This window comes from Equus asinus, chromosome 20, assembly GCF_041296235.1.
Source record: "Equus asinus isolate D_3611 breed Donkey chromosome 20, EquAss-T2T_v2, whole genome shotgun sequence".
Lineage (NCBI taxonomy): Eukaryota > Metazoa > Chordata > Mammalia > Perissodactyla > Equidae > Equus > Equus asinus.
The window spans coordinates 54,569,638-54,585,938 of NC_091809.1; the positions used below are offsets into that span (position 1 = coordinate 54,569,638).

Sequence of the window (16,301 nt, forward strand, 5' to 3'; positions counted from 1 at the left end):
CCAGTATTGAGTGTCCCAAGAAGTACAGGCAGAAGCTCCTATCACTTTTTATGACCTGGTCTGGGAGGTCATATTAGTGTCTCTTCCACCATTCCACCATAGTCACAAGCCTGTCCAGATTCTCGCGGACGGACATGGACCCTACCTCTTCACAGGAGGAGTATCAAAGTCACATTAGAAAGCAGAGTGTGTGAGGAGGAAGATATTTTTCTGACTACTTTGGAAAAAACAATCTTCCACATTGGATTTTTATTCTGTAGATAACTGGTAATCATTAGGCAATGCAAAACAACACAATTCCCTCCATTTTAGGATGGTAACTCCAGAAGCACTATTAGGAATAAACTACAACAGAAAGAATGAAAAAGTGTGGGTGGAAGGATGACAGGGAGGATTTATTAAGGTGGTATTTTGAGAAACAAAAGGAAAAGAGACTCTCAAGTGGCACAAAGTCTGCGAGCAAGACTGAAGAGAAAACAAGCTTGCTAGGGACACTACGCAAATACAAGTGAAATGTCTTGCCCACAAACGCATCTGGGTAAACTCAGATCCTCTGGAAAATGGTGATGCCATCAAGTGACAGAAAGTTTAGGAGGGCCAATAATAAATTCTGTTTTGGCACATGCTGGTGAAGGCAGAATGCATTTGAAAATAAAAAACAAGGGAGAGACCTACAACAAAGAGCACATGTTATATAACCCATGAAGAAGAGACTCAATTCTGATTAATCAAGAGTTGGCTACAATCCTGAGACAAGTCAACATAGATCATTACTTTTTATTTACCTAAAAGACTGACATTTATTTGCACACAAAATGCCTGAAAAGTGTGCTTTAATAGTCTTGCTTCCTTTCTAGCCAGAACATTCTCTTTGAGGTTCACCAGGTTAATAAAACTGTCTATCTGGAGATGTGTCTCTAAGGTGAGGGGTAGTACAATTTATACAGTTCTTTTTTAAGTGATAACAGTGATCACACACGAATTCAAAACATAGTGGGTTTTTTGTGTGTTTTTTTTACTTTAAATCAATTGTAGCGGGGCAAACAACATTGGCTGAATTCTTCTCCCTTATTCCTTACTAAAAGAACTCCTGCTTTCTTCAGCTATCAAATGGCCATATGCTTCAGGGGAGCTGGGTTTTATAGCCCCAGAGTAAATCTTACTTGGTGTGATTCTGTTCTCAGTCCCAGCAAGCTGCATGATAGAATGACCTGGGAACTTCTAAAAGACCAGTGCCTGGACTCCCTCCCTTCCCCCAGTGATTCTCATTTAACTGGTCTGGAGCTGTAGTGTCTTTTAATCATTAGGGGATAAGTCTAAGGGCAAAACTTAACAGGAACTAAGGTTGTCAAAGCAGAAAGATGGACAGACCCTTATCTTGACAACATTGTTGAATAAACCAACTCTAGAACTGTCTTTCATCCAGGCTTCTCATTACATAAACTAACAAATTTTCCTCATTCTTTAAGCCACTTCTGCTTGCGTTTTCTGTTACTTAACAATGAAAAGGATCCTATGCATTACACCTGGCAACAGAATTTTCAGGATACAAGTTTGGCTTTATAAACAGGAAGCAGAACTTCAATCATTCTGCTGACAGAGGACAAGCCAATCTTACAGGAGCCAGCAAAGAATTGCGTCATTTTACTGTACATGAAAAGATCTTTTCCCACAGCCTATATCTAATTTCAAAGATTTGAACAGATAGCTATCTGTCTGCTTAACTGCATCTCCAAATGACTAGAGGTTCTTCTTTGAAATGGAATGATACAGTAGTATATAAGACAATATCATCTCGCACATATATCTTTCACAAGTGTTCTAAGAACTATCTTCCCGATATACCTATAATACTAATCTGAAATCAAGCTATTTTCAAAAACAAAAATAAAATAATATATAGATGACATTTCCTTCGTTGTTCTCTAATTCAAACTATCTACACACACCAAAAACAACTGCCACCAATCCTATGCTGCTGATGGATACTCCTCAAGTTTGGCTCTGATTTAAGGTACAACAAGAGGAGGAAGCAGCTGATTTAAAGGATTCTGAATTTCTCTTCTGAGAAAACAAAAAATGGCAGATGATGCCTGTGTTGCAGAATGGCCAGGTAGCCCCAAGGGTCCTGGAATAGGAGGTAAATGTGGCTTCTTCAGAGGCAAGGCTGAAGACAAGAAGTGGATACTCCATCACTAAGCTGAGCCACGCAGTCAGGGACATGAAGATCAAGTCCCTACTGAAGGAGATCTCTCTTCTCCCTGCCCATCAAGGATTCTCAGATCACTGACTTTGTCCTAGGGGTGTCCCTCAAGAAAGATTTTGAAGATTATACTCATGCAAAAGCAGAGTCATGCTGGCCAGTGGACCAGGTTCAAGGTATTTGTCGCCATCAGAGATTACAACAGACATGTCAGTGTGGAAGTTAAGTGCTCCAAGGAGGTGGCCACTGCCTTCCACAGGCTATCATCCAAGCTCTCCATCACTGCAGTGGGGTGAGGCTACTGGCGGAACAAGATCAGCAAGCCCTACACCATCCTTTGTCACTGGCAGCTCTATGCTAGTGCATCTCATGCTCACCCCCAGGGGTACTAGCATCGTCTACGCCTCTGTGCCCAAGAAGCTGCCGTTGATGCCTAGTATGGACAACAGCTGCACTTCAGCCAGGGGCTGCAATGCCACCCTGGGCAACTCTGCCAAGGCCACCTGTGACGCCATCTCCAAGACGCACAGCTGTGTCACCCCCAACCTCTGCAGAGAGACCATGTTCACCAAGTGTCCCTATCAGGAATTCACTGACCATCTCATAAAGACCCACACCAGAGTCTCCATGTAGAGGATCCAGGCTCCAGCTGTAGTCGCCACACAGTTCTGCTACGAGAAAAAGTGAATTAAGCTTGTTAAAAAATAAAGGATTCTGCTCCAAAATTCACTTCTAGGTTAATCATTTAGACCTTTCTTCATTTTTTTCTCAAAGGAATGTGGCCTGCTTGTCACTTTCAAGGCCCACCGGAGCCCATACCCTGGATTTGATCCTTCCTACTCCTCCTGAACCTGCAGCTCTTCCCTGTCCCTACTGTCTTCAATGAGGTTCAGGAGCTCCTTCCCTTAGGCCTTTAAATATGTTCACATCTCCCTTTCTTACATCTAGTATAAGACTATATCATATATTCTTTTACCCACCAGCTACAGCCCCCACTGACACCACCTGCCTTTTACAGCCAACCTTCCTGAATTGTGGCCTTCTCATCTCTTCATTTATCAACCCACTTCAATATGGCTTCCACCTCCAGTACTTGATTAAAATTTCTTTGGAAAAGGTCACTAATTATTGCCTCATTGCTAAAATTAATGACCCCTTTTAAGACTGTGTAATTCCTGGATTATTTTTAAGCTTCCATTAAAGCCAAGGTGTGTGTTAGGCATTACATATCCAAGGTTGATTAAAATAGTCCCTATCTTAAAAAGCTCAGTCTAATGGGAGAAACAGTCACAGAGAAATTCTAATCAGTTCCGTGACAGAAGCCTATACAAGATAGAGGGAAATCACAGGGAATGGGAGCTAGGAAATGGTCTCAAAGTCTCAGTTTTAAAGGTTTAATAGGAATTCATAACATTGTAGACATTGAAAAGGGATATTCCAGACAGAGCATGTGTGTGTGAAGAATAGAGAAATGGCCTAAACTCAGGCCTCAGTGAGCAGGAAGGAGATGGATCTAAGAAAAATTAACCTGTCAGACAGAGTTCGATACCACTGACTATTCTTCCTTTCTTGATACTCTCTTTCTGGCTTTCCTCCCAATTCCTCTTTTGCTGTATTCTTTTTCTATTCCCAAGAATCTGCCCCCATCCTCTTCACACTCTAAATGCTGTCAGGAACATTTGATCCAAGCCTAGTATTGGCGAGTAGACATTGCAAACCGGCTCCTTATAAAAAGTTTTCATTTGTAACTTTAATGATGGTATCGATGAGCAAAAGAACATTCAGTTCTGTCCACTGGATTAGCCAAATTAATTGCTTTCATAAACGTAGTGCACAAACATATAAAAAATAGCAGTTATGAGGATAATACGGTACATGAATAGTGGCCTAAAGTACACGATAGCAGATTAATAAAATGCATTGAACAGAAGCCAGCAGAAACTGATCCTGGGGAAATGAAACTGCAGAATCTAAAGTGTTTTAGAAATGGTCTAACTAGAATTTAACTGCAATGAGAAAAACTGATCATATAAATTTTAATCATATCCAGAAAGTATTCAAAAATGATTGAAGAATGAATTAATAGGAGAAGAATTCTAGGCTTGCGCTCTCTCAAGAATGTGGGTGAGTCCTCTACATTCAAAATCAAATCTGAAAGTCTTCTGCAGAATTTCCTGTAAGAATCACAATTCCTAAGCAGAAACCTAAGATAAAAGATGACTTCTAAGGTAACCAAGGCCCACAACCATACCATACATAATCTGACATATCAAAGTCATCACCTGAGCTTGTCAGAAATCAATTAGAAGAGCTGATGTGTTACATTTGTGCCCTAAGGCTGCAACCCTTTAAACAAATGAACTCCACGTTCCCTATTAACTGAATTTGCCAGTGGGCTTTCTCAAAGAGAAAATACACCTTTATGGAGGTCAAAGAGGAATGTGCCAGAATAACCTCTTCTGATGGCTGTGTTCCTAACTCCCAACAGCCAATGGAAACAAAGTTCTTACAACATTACAGAAGCAGCTTTTAAAAAGAGAGCAATTCAGTTGTCCTATTCATACACTCTTACTAACTTTATTTCTACCAGGAACTAAAAAAAAAAAGTCTGCAAATTGTTCATCCAAGAAAGGAAACAAACAATGAGAGATGATTCTTTGGTTTGCAACTTGAACTATGCTTTCAGAACCTCTGATAACCGAACTCACTCTGTTCCCCTTTTAGAGGAAAGCCATTTCAATTATAAATTGATAGAACCATTCTGGAAAGCAAAACAAAAACCCTCTTCTTTTATACTCTAGGGCTAAGAAGAAAGGGGTCAACAGGAATGGAGCTAATTTCTTCTGGCAATTCAATATTATAAAAACCATTTGGTATATATCAAAACAATAATGTTAACGAAATTGTAAAGTTTTTTCACTGAATCCAGTGAGCTTGTTTGTAAGTAGATCAGTTGTCACCACATTGCCAACTGCATTTAAAATTATTTTCTTTCCTCTTGAGAATTTGATTTAATAGGCTTATGTAAATTAAGTATCTTTATTTACTGCCCCATCCAAATAAAAAGAGAGCAAGTTGTCAATAACAGAAACATTTTGCAACAATATAACCCAGGTATCTACATTAATAAAATGCTTGAGTAGACCACTAAGAATATGTTATTGCAATGCAGTGTAATAAAATAGCAACCCTTAGGACACAGAGACAAGTACATTTATGGAGGATGTTGTAAAATTACAAATCCAATTAGCACTTGATAAAGACCTCCAACACAAAGCTGTTTTGGAACTCTCGATTATTCAAATGGCAATAACACTAGAAACAAACCAGATAATATATATTGCTGTCCTAAAAAAATAGACTAGACCTAAACAGAAGCACGGGGCGGGAAGGGGGGTATTGTGTCTAGAAACAATCCCTCTAAGTCATCTCAGAAGGACAATAGGACAATTATATCTTTTGGAGACCTGATTCAGCATCAAATAGGTATATGGTAGTATTATAAAGTCTCCTCATCTTTACTGCAGCTACCCAGTCCTGTGCTCTGCTATTTGTAGTTGTCCCTCTTTGTGTCATCAGTTACATAGAAGACCTATTAAAAGAAAGGGATCCAACTGTAAACTGGCATTCTACTTTTGAAAAGGAAGATGGCAAAACACATCAATAGCTACAGTAAATCTTCATCTCCTCATCTACCATTAAGTGTCCACTCTTTTCCCAGTGCTTTCTATAAATCATATAATTTAATCTTCAAACAACCATGAAGGACAGATTTTCTTACCTTTTCACATAAATAAAAACAAGGCTCAAACATGTTAACTTGCCAGAGTCTCACAGCTAGTTAGGTAGTATATTAGAATGTGAACTCACATCCCATCTCGCTCCAAAGAGTTGGTTCTTCCCTCTAATCTCTTTAACCCAAGAATTCTACTCCAAATTTATCCTAATAAATCAATAGAACCAAAATATAGACTCATTAAGATATCTCTGCAGCTTTTTTAAAGCAAAAATAAGAACCAAATAGCTAACATTAGGAGAATGGTACTCCAAACACAATGAAATATTGTACAACTAATATGAAGATTACATAAATAATTTTTAAGTGAAAAGGAAACCCTCAAATTGATATGGAAACGGAGTTCTAGCTCCAGTAATGGCAAAATAGTTTGTACAGAACTCCCACAGGTAGCAATTATAAACTCCACTCAAAATATGTAAAACAACTCTGAACGCACTAGAGGGCAACCAAAACCAGGCAGAAACTCAAGGGGATTATCAAGAAAAGGAAATCATGCTGGGTGAAATTCCCATTGTATTAGTTTTCTATTGCTCAAATTACCACAAATCTAGTCACTTAAAATAGCACCCATTTAATAGCTCACAATTCTGTAAGTCAAAAATCTAGCCAGCATGACTAAGTTCTCTGCTCAGGGTTAACACAAAGCTGAAATCAAGATGTCAGCTGGGCCATGTTCTCCCCTGGAACATCTGAAGGAAATTCTGCCTCCAAGCTCATCATTTTTTAATAGAATCTAGGTCCTTGTGGTTATAGGACTGAGGTCCCTGGTCCCTGTTTCCTTGCTGGCTATCAGCCAACAATTTCTCTCAATTCCTTCAGACTTTCTCAGCAGCCCCCTCCATCTTTAAGCCAGCAATGGTATGTCAAATACTCCTTGTGCTTTGAATTTCTGAGTTCCTCTTCTGCCACCATCCAGAGAAAACTCTGCTTTTAAAGGATCTCATGTGAGTAGTTAGACTTCCCAAGATAATCCCCCTATCAAAGGTCAACTGTGCCACATAACGTAACATAATCACAGGGATGATGTCTCATCATATTCACAGGTGCCAGGGATTAGAGCATGAAATCTTGAGGGGCCATTTTTAGCATTCTCTCTACCACACCCGCTTATATGGGTTTTCTGAGAAGACTCCAAGTCCACCCAGTACGGACTGCTAGCACTAAAGCAGACAGCCACTGCCCATTAGTCCGAGGAGTCGAGCATGTAGCTCAGATCCAGAAAATCTAGAAATTAAGAAGAGAAACCCCAAAACTGAGGGCACCACAGAGAGGACAGCTCATATACCTGTGTATAATTCTTCTCAAATCCTTGGCTGACAGCTGGAATGCATATGTATGTGACAAAACTCCAAAAAACGCAGGTAGAAACAAAAGCTGGAAGACAGAGCTGAGTAGAGATCTCAGCGGCTGCTCAGTAAAGGAGACAAAATTTGAAGTTTGAGTCCCACCAAACCAGTAGAAACCTTGGACTTTCCACTGAAACTACAGAAAGGACCCAGGACTAAGGAATTTGTCCTAAAACTGAGGATGAAGCCAAAATAGAACTTCCTTAATAAGGCCAAAAATGAAGACTCTACAATTTCAAGGGAGTCTGTCAAAAACTTAACCTTCTAAGTGGAACACTTTTCAAAAGAAGATAACAAAATTCAGAGTTTCTACAACACAGCATCTAGAATATACAATATACAATAAAAAATTATTAGACATGAAGAAAATAGGCAAATGTGGCTGATAGTCAACAGAAAAAAACCCATCAATAGACACAAATCCACAAACAATCCAGATACTGGACCTAATAGACAAGGATTTTCTATAACAAATACATAACAGAGCCTACAGGAAAGACAGACTTACTGGGTAAAACGATGGATATTTCAACATAGACTGAAGTAATGAAAAAACAATAATAAATGAAAGAGCAGAAATCCCAGATTTCAAAAACAAAATGCCCAAAATAAAATTTTTATCAGACTTGATAGGAAATTAGACACAATAGCAAAAAAGAACCAATGACACTTAAGACAGGTAAACTGAAATTATCCAATTATCCCAAAACAACTTAGATTAAATAGACAAACACCTAGAAAACAAAACCAATTAAGACTAACACAAGATGAAAAAATCTGAATACCCCTGTATCTACTAAAGAAATTAAATGCATAACTTAAAATTTTCCCACAAAAATTCTCCAGACACCACTGGCTTCAGTGGGGAATTTTAGCAATCATTTCAAGGAAAAATAATAACCTTAAAAACATCAAACTTCTCTTATGAGGCAAGCATACCCTGACACCAACATCTGCTAAACACATGATAGAAGAAAATTACAGACCAACATCACCTATGAACATAGATGCAACAATTCTTAACAAAATATTAGCAAATTGAACCAAGCAATATATAAAAAGGATAATACAGAAAGACCAATTTGGATCTAGCCCAGGAATGCAAAATCCATTAGTGTAATTCACCACATTAACCAAATAAGGGACAAAAGCTGTCTATCATCTTAATAGACGTATAAAAAGCACTTGACTAAATTATGCCCATTCATAATTTAAAATAGAAAAGGACTCACAAAACTAGGAATAGAAGAGGACTTTCTCCATTTGATGAAAGACAACTATCTAGCTAATGAGATAACCAAATAGATAACTAGCTAACCTAGTATGGCTCCCCTCCCCGCCATGCCAATATAGACCTTGTCTCCTTGCACCTGAACTCTCACCTGGGGGGGCAAGGTGCCAAGATTAACCCATGGAATGGAGTAAGAGCTCTCAAAGAAGAGGGACACCTGAAGCTGCCCTGAATCCAAGTACGGCAATCACAGTCTTTCTTCCACATCCAAATGCCTAGGTGACTCTAAGACAAACCCTGGGTAGGCAAAACGGAATTAAAACTCTACACTCTACATCATACATTAAATGCATTTTCCCAAAGAACAAGGAAAAGGGAAGAATGTCCATTCTTACCAATTCAATTCAACACTATGTTGGAGGTCCTAGCCATCGTAGTAGGCAAGAAAAATGAATAAACACATACAGATTGAAAAGGAGAAATTAAAATTGTCTTTATTCTCAGATGACAGGATTGTTTATGCAGAAAATCCTAAAGAACGTACCAAAAAAAGAAACCCTAATAGAACAAGTAAATTTACCAACACTGCAGAATACAAAATCAAAATACAAACATCAATTGTATTCCAAGTTTATTGTACTAGCAACTACTTAAAAATAATTTTTTTCAATTACCAGTTACATATTATCAAAAAACATAAAACACTTAAAAAGAAATTTACAAGGGGCAAAGATCAGAGGATTCTCAGGGCAGTGAAAATACTGTGTGTGATACTATAATGGTGGGTAAGTGCCATTATACATTTGTCCAAAACCACAGAGTGTACAACACCAAAAGTACACCCTAACGTAAAGTATGGACTTCAGGTGATTATGATGTGTCAACGTAGGCATGAATTTTAACAAATGTATCATTCTGGGGGAGTCTATGCATGTGGTGGGAGAGGGGAAATATGGCAAGTCTCTGTATACCTTCCTTTCAATTTTGCTGTGAACCTAAAACAACTCTAAAAGAATGAAGTCTTACAACAAATCATAAGACACTTAAAAAAGAAACATAAAACTCTTTAAGATCTGTAACAGAAAATTCTAAAACAATGCTGTCCGAAATTAAAGCTCTAAAGAACAAATGCAGAGAGATTCCACGTTCATGAACTGGAAGGCTCAATATTGTTAATATTGACTATGTCCATTCTCCTCAAACTGATCAATGCAATCACCATTAAAATCCCAACACGTTTTTTGTAGAAACTGACAAGCATACTCTTAAAATTTACACGGAAATTTAAAAGTCTTAGAAAAAGCAAAACAATATTGAAGAAGAAAAATGTTAAAAGACTTACATTACCTGTTTCTATGACTTACTATAAAACTACAGTAATTAAAGGCAGTGTGATATTGGCAATAAGTATAGACACAGATACAACAGAGAAGAAAAGAAAATCCAAAAATATACCCACAAAATAGATCACTTGAGTTTAGGCAGAAGAAGTAATTTATTGGGGAAAGGATAGTCTTCTAAAGCAATGGTCTGGGGTCTGGCCCCATGGCCGAGTGAGTTCATGTGCTCTGCTTCAGTGGCCCAGGGTTTCACCATTTCAGATCCTGGGCACAGACATGGCACCACTCATCAAGCCATGCTGAGGCAGCATGCCACACAGCACAACCAGAAGGACCTACAACCAGAATATACAACTATGGGGGGGAGGGGGTTTTTGGGAGAAGAAGAAAACAAACAAATAAAAATAAGAAAATAAAGAAATAGTCTGTAAAAATTAAAAATCCACATGAAAATAAATACTTCTTGATCCCTACCTCACACTATATATTTAAAAATCCATTCCAATAGAATACAAAACCTGAAACTATAAAGCATCTAGATGATAACCAAGAAGAGTATCTTAGTGATATCTTGGTATAAAGCAAAACCTTCAGAGGGCACAAAAGCACTAACAAAGAGAGAAATAAAAGTGATAAACTAGACTCCACAGTTTAAAATTTCTGGAATAAAAAAGATACCATAAAAAAAAAAAGAAAAGAAAAGAAAGCTACAGACCAAGCAAAAATACATGCAAGAGATATGACTGAAAAAGGATTTAACAAGATAATATTAAAAAACCTAGTGTTTCCATTGGGCAGAAGACTTGAACAGAAACTTTTGCAAAAGATATAGGAGACTTAGGTTGTTTCCATGTCCTGGCTATTGTAAATAACAATGCAACGAACGTGGGGGTATAGATATCTCTTTGAGGAGGGATTTCATATCCTTCAGATATATACCCAGAAGTAGGATTGCTGGATTATACGGTAGTTCTAATTTTAATTTTTGGAGGGACCTCCACACTGTTTTCCATGGTGGCCATATCAGTTAACATTCCCACCAACAACGCACAAGAGTTCCCTTTTCTCCATACCCCCACCAACATTTGTCATCTCTTGTCTTTTTGATAATAGCCCTTCTTTTGGGGGGGGTTTTTGTGAGGAAGGTTGGCCCTGAGCCAACTTCCTGTTGCCAATCTTCCTTTTTTTTTTCTTTCCCCTCTCCAAAGCCCAAGTACACAGTTGTATATCCCAGTTGTAAGTCCTTCTATGTGGGATGCTGCCACAGCATGGCTTGACAAGGGGTGAGTAAGTTCATGTCCAGGATCCAAATTCGAGAACCCAGGGCCACCAAAGTGGAGCACAAGAACTTAATCACTATGCCACTGGCCAGCCTTATAATATCCATTCTAATAGGTGTAAGGTGATACCTCTTGGTGGTTTTGATTTGCATTTTCCCTGAGGATTAATGATATGGAGCACCTTTCCATGTAGTTGTTGGCCATTTGTATGTGTTCTTTAAAAAAAAGTCTTAAAAGTCCTCTGCTCATTTTTGAATCAGATTGTTTTGGTTTTATGCTATTTAGTTGTATGAGTCCCTTGAATATTTTGGATATTAACCCCTTATCAGATATATGGTTTGCAAATATTTTCTCCCATTCCATAGGTTGCCTTTATATGTTGTTGTTGGTTTTGCTGTTGTGGGATTTTGTTGGCTTTCTGCTGTGCAGAAGCTTTTCTGTTTGATGTAATTCCACCAGTGTATCTTTGCTTTTTTTTTTTGGCTGTGTTGTCATATCCAAAATATCACTGCCAAGATCCTTGTCAAGGAGCTTTTCCCCTACGTTTTTTTTTTTTTAGGAGCTTTATGGTTTCAGGTCTTAAATTAAATCTTTAATCCATTCTGAGTTAATTTCTGTGAGTGGTCTAAGTGAGGGGATATCCAGTTTTGCATGTGGACATCCATTTTCCCCAGCACCATTTATTCAAGAGACTCTCCTTTCCCCACTGAGTATTTCTGGCTCCCTTGTCAAATATTAGTTAACGGTATATGCATGGGTTTATTTCTGAGCTCTTGGTTCTGTTGCATAGGTCCACATATCTGTTTTTCTACCAGCACCATACTGTTTTGATACTATAGTTTTGTAATATAGTTTTAAATCAGGAGATATATGTACAATGGAACGTTATTCAGCTATAAAAACGGAAATTCTGCCATTTGTAACAACATGGATGAACCTTGAGGGAATTATGCTAAGTGAAATAAGTCAGACAAAGATAAAAAGTGTATGATCTTATTTATATATGGAATCTAAAGTTGAACTCATATAAACAGTGGATTGGCGGTTGCCAGGGGAGGGCTGGGGGAAGATGGGTAATGGTGGTCAAAGGGTACAAATTTCCAGTTCTAAGATGAGTAAGTTCTGGGGCTTTAATATACAACATGGTGACTATAGTGAACAATACTGTACTATATACTTGAAAGCTGCTAAGAGGGTAGAACTTAAATGTTCTCAAAGAAAAAAGGTAACTATGTGAAATGATGAATGTGTTTGTTAACCTTATTGTGGTAATCATTTCACAATATATACGCATACCAAATCATCACATTGTACACCTAAAACTTACACAATACCAAGTCAGTTATCTGAAAGCTGGAAAAAAAGATATAGGGATAGTTGAGAAGCACATGAAAAAATGCTCGACATCATTAGCTATAAAGGAAATGCCAATTAAAACCATAAATAGGTTATGACTAGAATGGCTAAAATTAAGACATCAAATTTTATACAGTATATGGAACAAATGGAAACTGTCATATATTGCTGATGTACAATAATACATTACTTTGGAATAGTTTGGCAGTTTTGGTCAAAGCACAAATTCTCCACCTCAACATTACAGATATTCTGGACCAAATAATTCTTTGCGTGTAGAGCTATCCTGTGCCTTGTATACTGTTTAGCAGTCTCTTGGACCTCTATCCACTCCCAGTCAGTAATGATCACCAAGAATATTTCCAAGGGCTGGCCCCATAGCCAAGTGGTTAGGTTTGCACGCTCCGCTTCAGTGGCCCAGGGTTTCACCAGTTCGGATCCTGGGCACAAACATGGCACCGCTCCTTGGGCCATGATGAGGCAGCATCCCACATGGCATAACCGGAGGGACCTTACAACTGGAATGCACAACTATATATTGGGGGGCTTTGGGGAGAAGAAGAAGAAAAAAGATTGGCAACAGATGTCAGCTCAGGTGCCAATCTTTAAAAAAAAGAAAAAAATGTTTCCAAACACTGCCAGATGTTCCCTGGGGTGGCAAAATCACCCACAGTTGAGAAGCACTACTTTAAAGTTAAACGTGTATCTACCCAGCAATTCCATTTCTAGATATTTACCCAACAGACACAAATACAGATGTCCTTAAAAGATTTGTACATGACTGATCCCAACAATTTTATTCATACTAGCCAAAAAGTAGAAATAACCCAAATGTCCACCAACAAGTGAACTATGCAAATTGCAGCATATTCACACAATGCAACACAACTCAGCACTGAAAATGAAATAACTACTCATACGTCCAACAGCACAAATGAATTTTTTTTAAAACATTACACTGAGCAAAAGAAATCAGACATTAAAGAGTATGTCCTGTATGATTATATCTATTTGAAGTTCTAAAATGGACAAAACTAAGCTAGATGAATAAAGCAGTAGTTGTGTCAGAGAAGAGAAGGAGGCAGGAAACGGCATAAGGGGACTTGCTTAAAATCTGTGTCTGTTAAAATCTGTGCCTGTACTGCATATAAATTATACCTCTAAAAATGTAAAATAAAAATTTATTTCACTGAAACTACAAGTATGCAGATTTATGACAAAGTAACAAAAACAGAGCACACGAGTAATTTTGAAATCACATCAATTTTTTTGATGTCACAGTTATATACTTACATTTCAAATAGCATTTGGACAGAAAAGTCAAAGAAAGTTGATCTATTCCTTGGAACAGTCTGCTACAAGAGCAGATCAAGATTGTTAGGCATTGTTTTGAGATGTTGAACTTAACTGGATAGATGCTAGAATTTCCACAACTTGACCCAAATACCAAGGCTTAGCATAGTATGTTTCCTCCTTTTTACTCTTTTCAGTTAGCTGGTCATCAATTCCTGAATGAAACAGATGACATCACTCATTTATTTGTTAATACATTCACTCAATTGTCTAAGGAACTGCATGCTTCCCTGTGAAGGTCAAAGTCTTCACAGCATTTGTCTGCCAGTGTAACCTGACACATTTAAAAATCAGTATGCATAGCAAAACCAACTTAAGATTATTAACATTTTTCATTTCTATTTAATTTCCCATGACAACTCACCCCTCATATTCACAATGTTTCCTTCATTTTACTAATGAGCTAAAGAGAGCTTTCACACCTATTTCAGGTCTTTCAGAACTGAATGTGTTTGACAATACCAACCATTTAAATGAGCCAATATCCAATTCTGATTAGATTTGGAAAACATTTCACTGTGCTCTAATGTCACTCATAAAGCTACCTGGTACTGAGTTCTTTCAATAAAAGCAAACATGTAAGAAAAGTTCTAACAAATTACCAAGGGTCAATAGTTGCCAGACATTCAGTCATATAGACTGATGTGTCTTCTGGCTCTAGTAAATTAGATACTGATCACAGTAAGTAGTAATCTCTAAACAGCGAGCAGTGTGTGATTTTCACTGGAGAGGAGCCAGATTCAAATCCTCCCTCAAAACATACCAGGAAAAGTATGAAACAGCATATTTAATGTGCCTATATTTTTTTGTAACACAAACTATAAAAAGTAAACCTTTTTGGTCAAGGGCAACAGAACACAGTGTAAGAAATACTATAAAGGGCATGAGTTTGGAGAGGGCAAGGAATGTGAAACAATATTTTCTAAAAGAACTAGGTACAAGTTCCAGGAATTGAAGAAAAAGTTAATGTCCGAGGTATAATTCAAGACTTGGTGGTAAATCAAGGCAGAGATTTCCAGTTACACAATGGAATGAGTATACCTTCTCTGCTCCCTCCAGAAAGCAATACATTAAAAAGCATATAAGAAATAAGTTTAAACCCCCAGAGACCAAGAGAAAGAAGATAACAGCAGACAGCAGATACTAACAAAATTTTATGCTAAGTGGATGAAGGATGACAAAGAACGCAGCAGAGTGAAGAAAACTGAAACCTAATGCCTGCACAGAGCAATGCCCACAATACGCCAGCCTAGTCGCACTGCCAACGACAAATGACTCTCACCTCACCAACTGCACTAAACTAAGGCAAATCCACTCCCATACTGTATCAATTTAGTTACTCCACATTTCCTACCAGATACAATTAAGACAACACCCTGACTTCTCTTTCTGGTCGTGAACTAGTTCTAAGCCAAGAGAAAATAACTAGTATTATTAAGCACTTACACAGACTTTCTTTAAATGCTTACAGAGTAATAGTTTGGTAATGGTTTGGTTTTTGTTGTGGTGGTTTTTTTGTGACAACATCTTTACTCCATTCACCCACTAAGCACTTTTATTTGTGCTGCCTTGCAGCATGGCATAATCCCCAGTCCAGCATTCCCTCTTGGTCTCTGGGGACCAGTACTTTCTTTCTTGTTTAATTTAAACAAGATATCTTCTTTTATGTTTCTCTGGGCCCAACACTCATACTTCCAACTAGTAGTTTCAGGGCTGGGTCTCCCTTCTCTGCGCTAGGGCACATTCCAAAACAATTAAATGAGAATATGAGTTTTTTAAACATTAGTCAGTTTAAAACTTCTTTATAGGAAACTCTAATATTTAAATGAATTACTCTTACTGTATTTTGTCCTCCTCAGTTTGGCTGTAAATAAACTGTCAAAATCTTTAATATGTATGGAAATCAATATTTGTAATTCTGCAATGATAGACCCAGATTCCAAGAAAAGAGTAAAAAACAACTAGACAACTAAGTGAAAGGGGCTTTTGAGTATGTGTATATGAGCACACATGTGGGCACAGGTTAGGAAGTGTAGAGAGAGAAAAGGCTCACAGATGTGGTGGAAGAAGAGAACCACAAATACAAATTTTTTACGGTTCCAAAGGAGAAAACTATGGTATGTAAAGCATGTAGGTAGACCTCATCACAACACAGGACAGTAACAGTAAGTACTGCTACCTTGATAAGCAAATCTCTAAAAGGAATAGCCAATTACCTTGAGTGGTCAGAAGAGGAAGTTAGGGTTGATTTGGGTTTCTGTCACAAGTAAAAGACCTACTTTCCAGGGACATAAATCATTCTTACCTGCTCATATATATTAGAATAAGGTTCACAATAGTAAACAAGTTACAATTCAACAGAACATAGTATCAAGACACTATGCTACAGTTTA

At 37.8% G+C, this 16,301-nt stretch overlaps 1 protein-coding gene and 1 pseudogene across 2 annotated transcripts in view; one reads left to right on the forward strand and one right to left on the reverse strand.

Annotated features, from left to right (window-relative positions):
- Positions 1-16,301, reverse strand: part of DDX10 (DEAD-box helicase 10) — a 277,654-nt gene that overhangs the window by 169,635 nt on the left and 91,718 nt on the right. The gene's annotated exons all lie outside the window — the stretch shown is intronic.
- LOC106833238 (small ribosomal subunit protein uS5 pseudogene) lies at positions 2,004-3,257 on the forward strand (annotated as a pseudogene).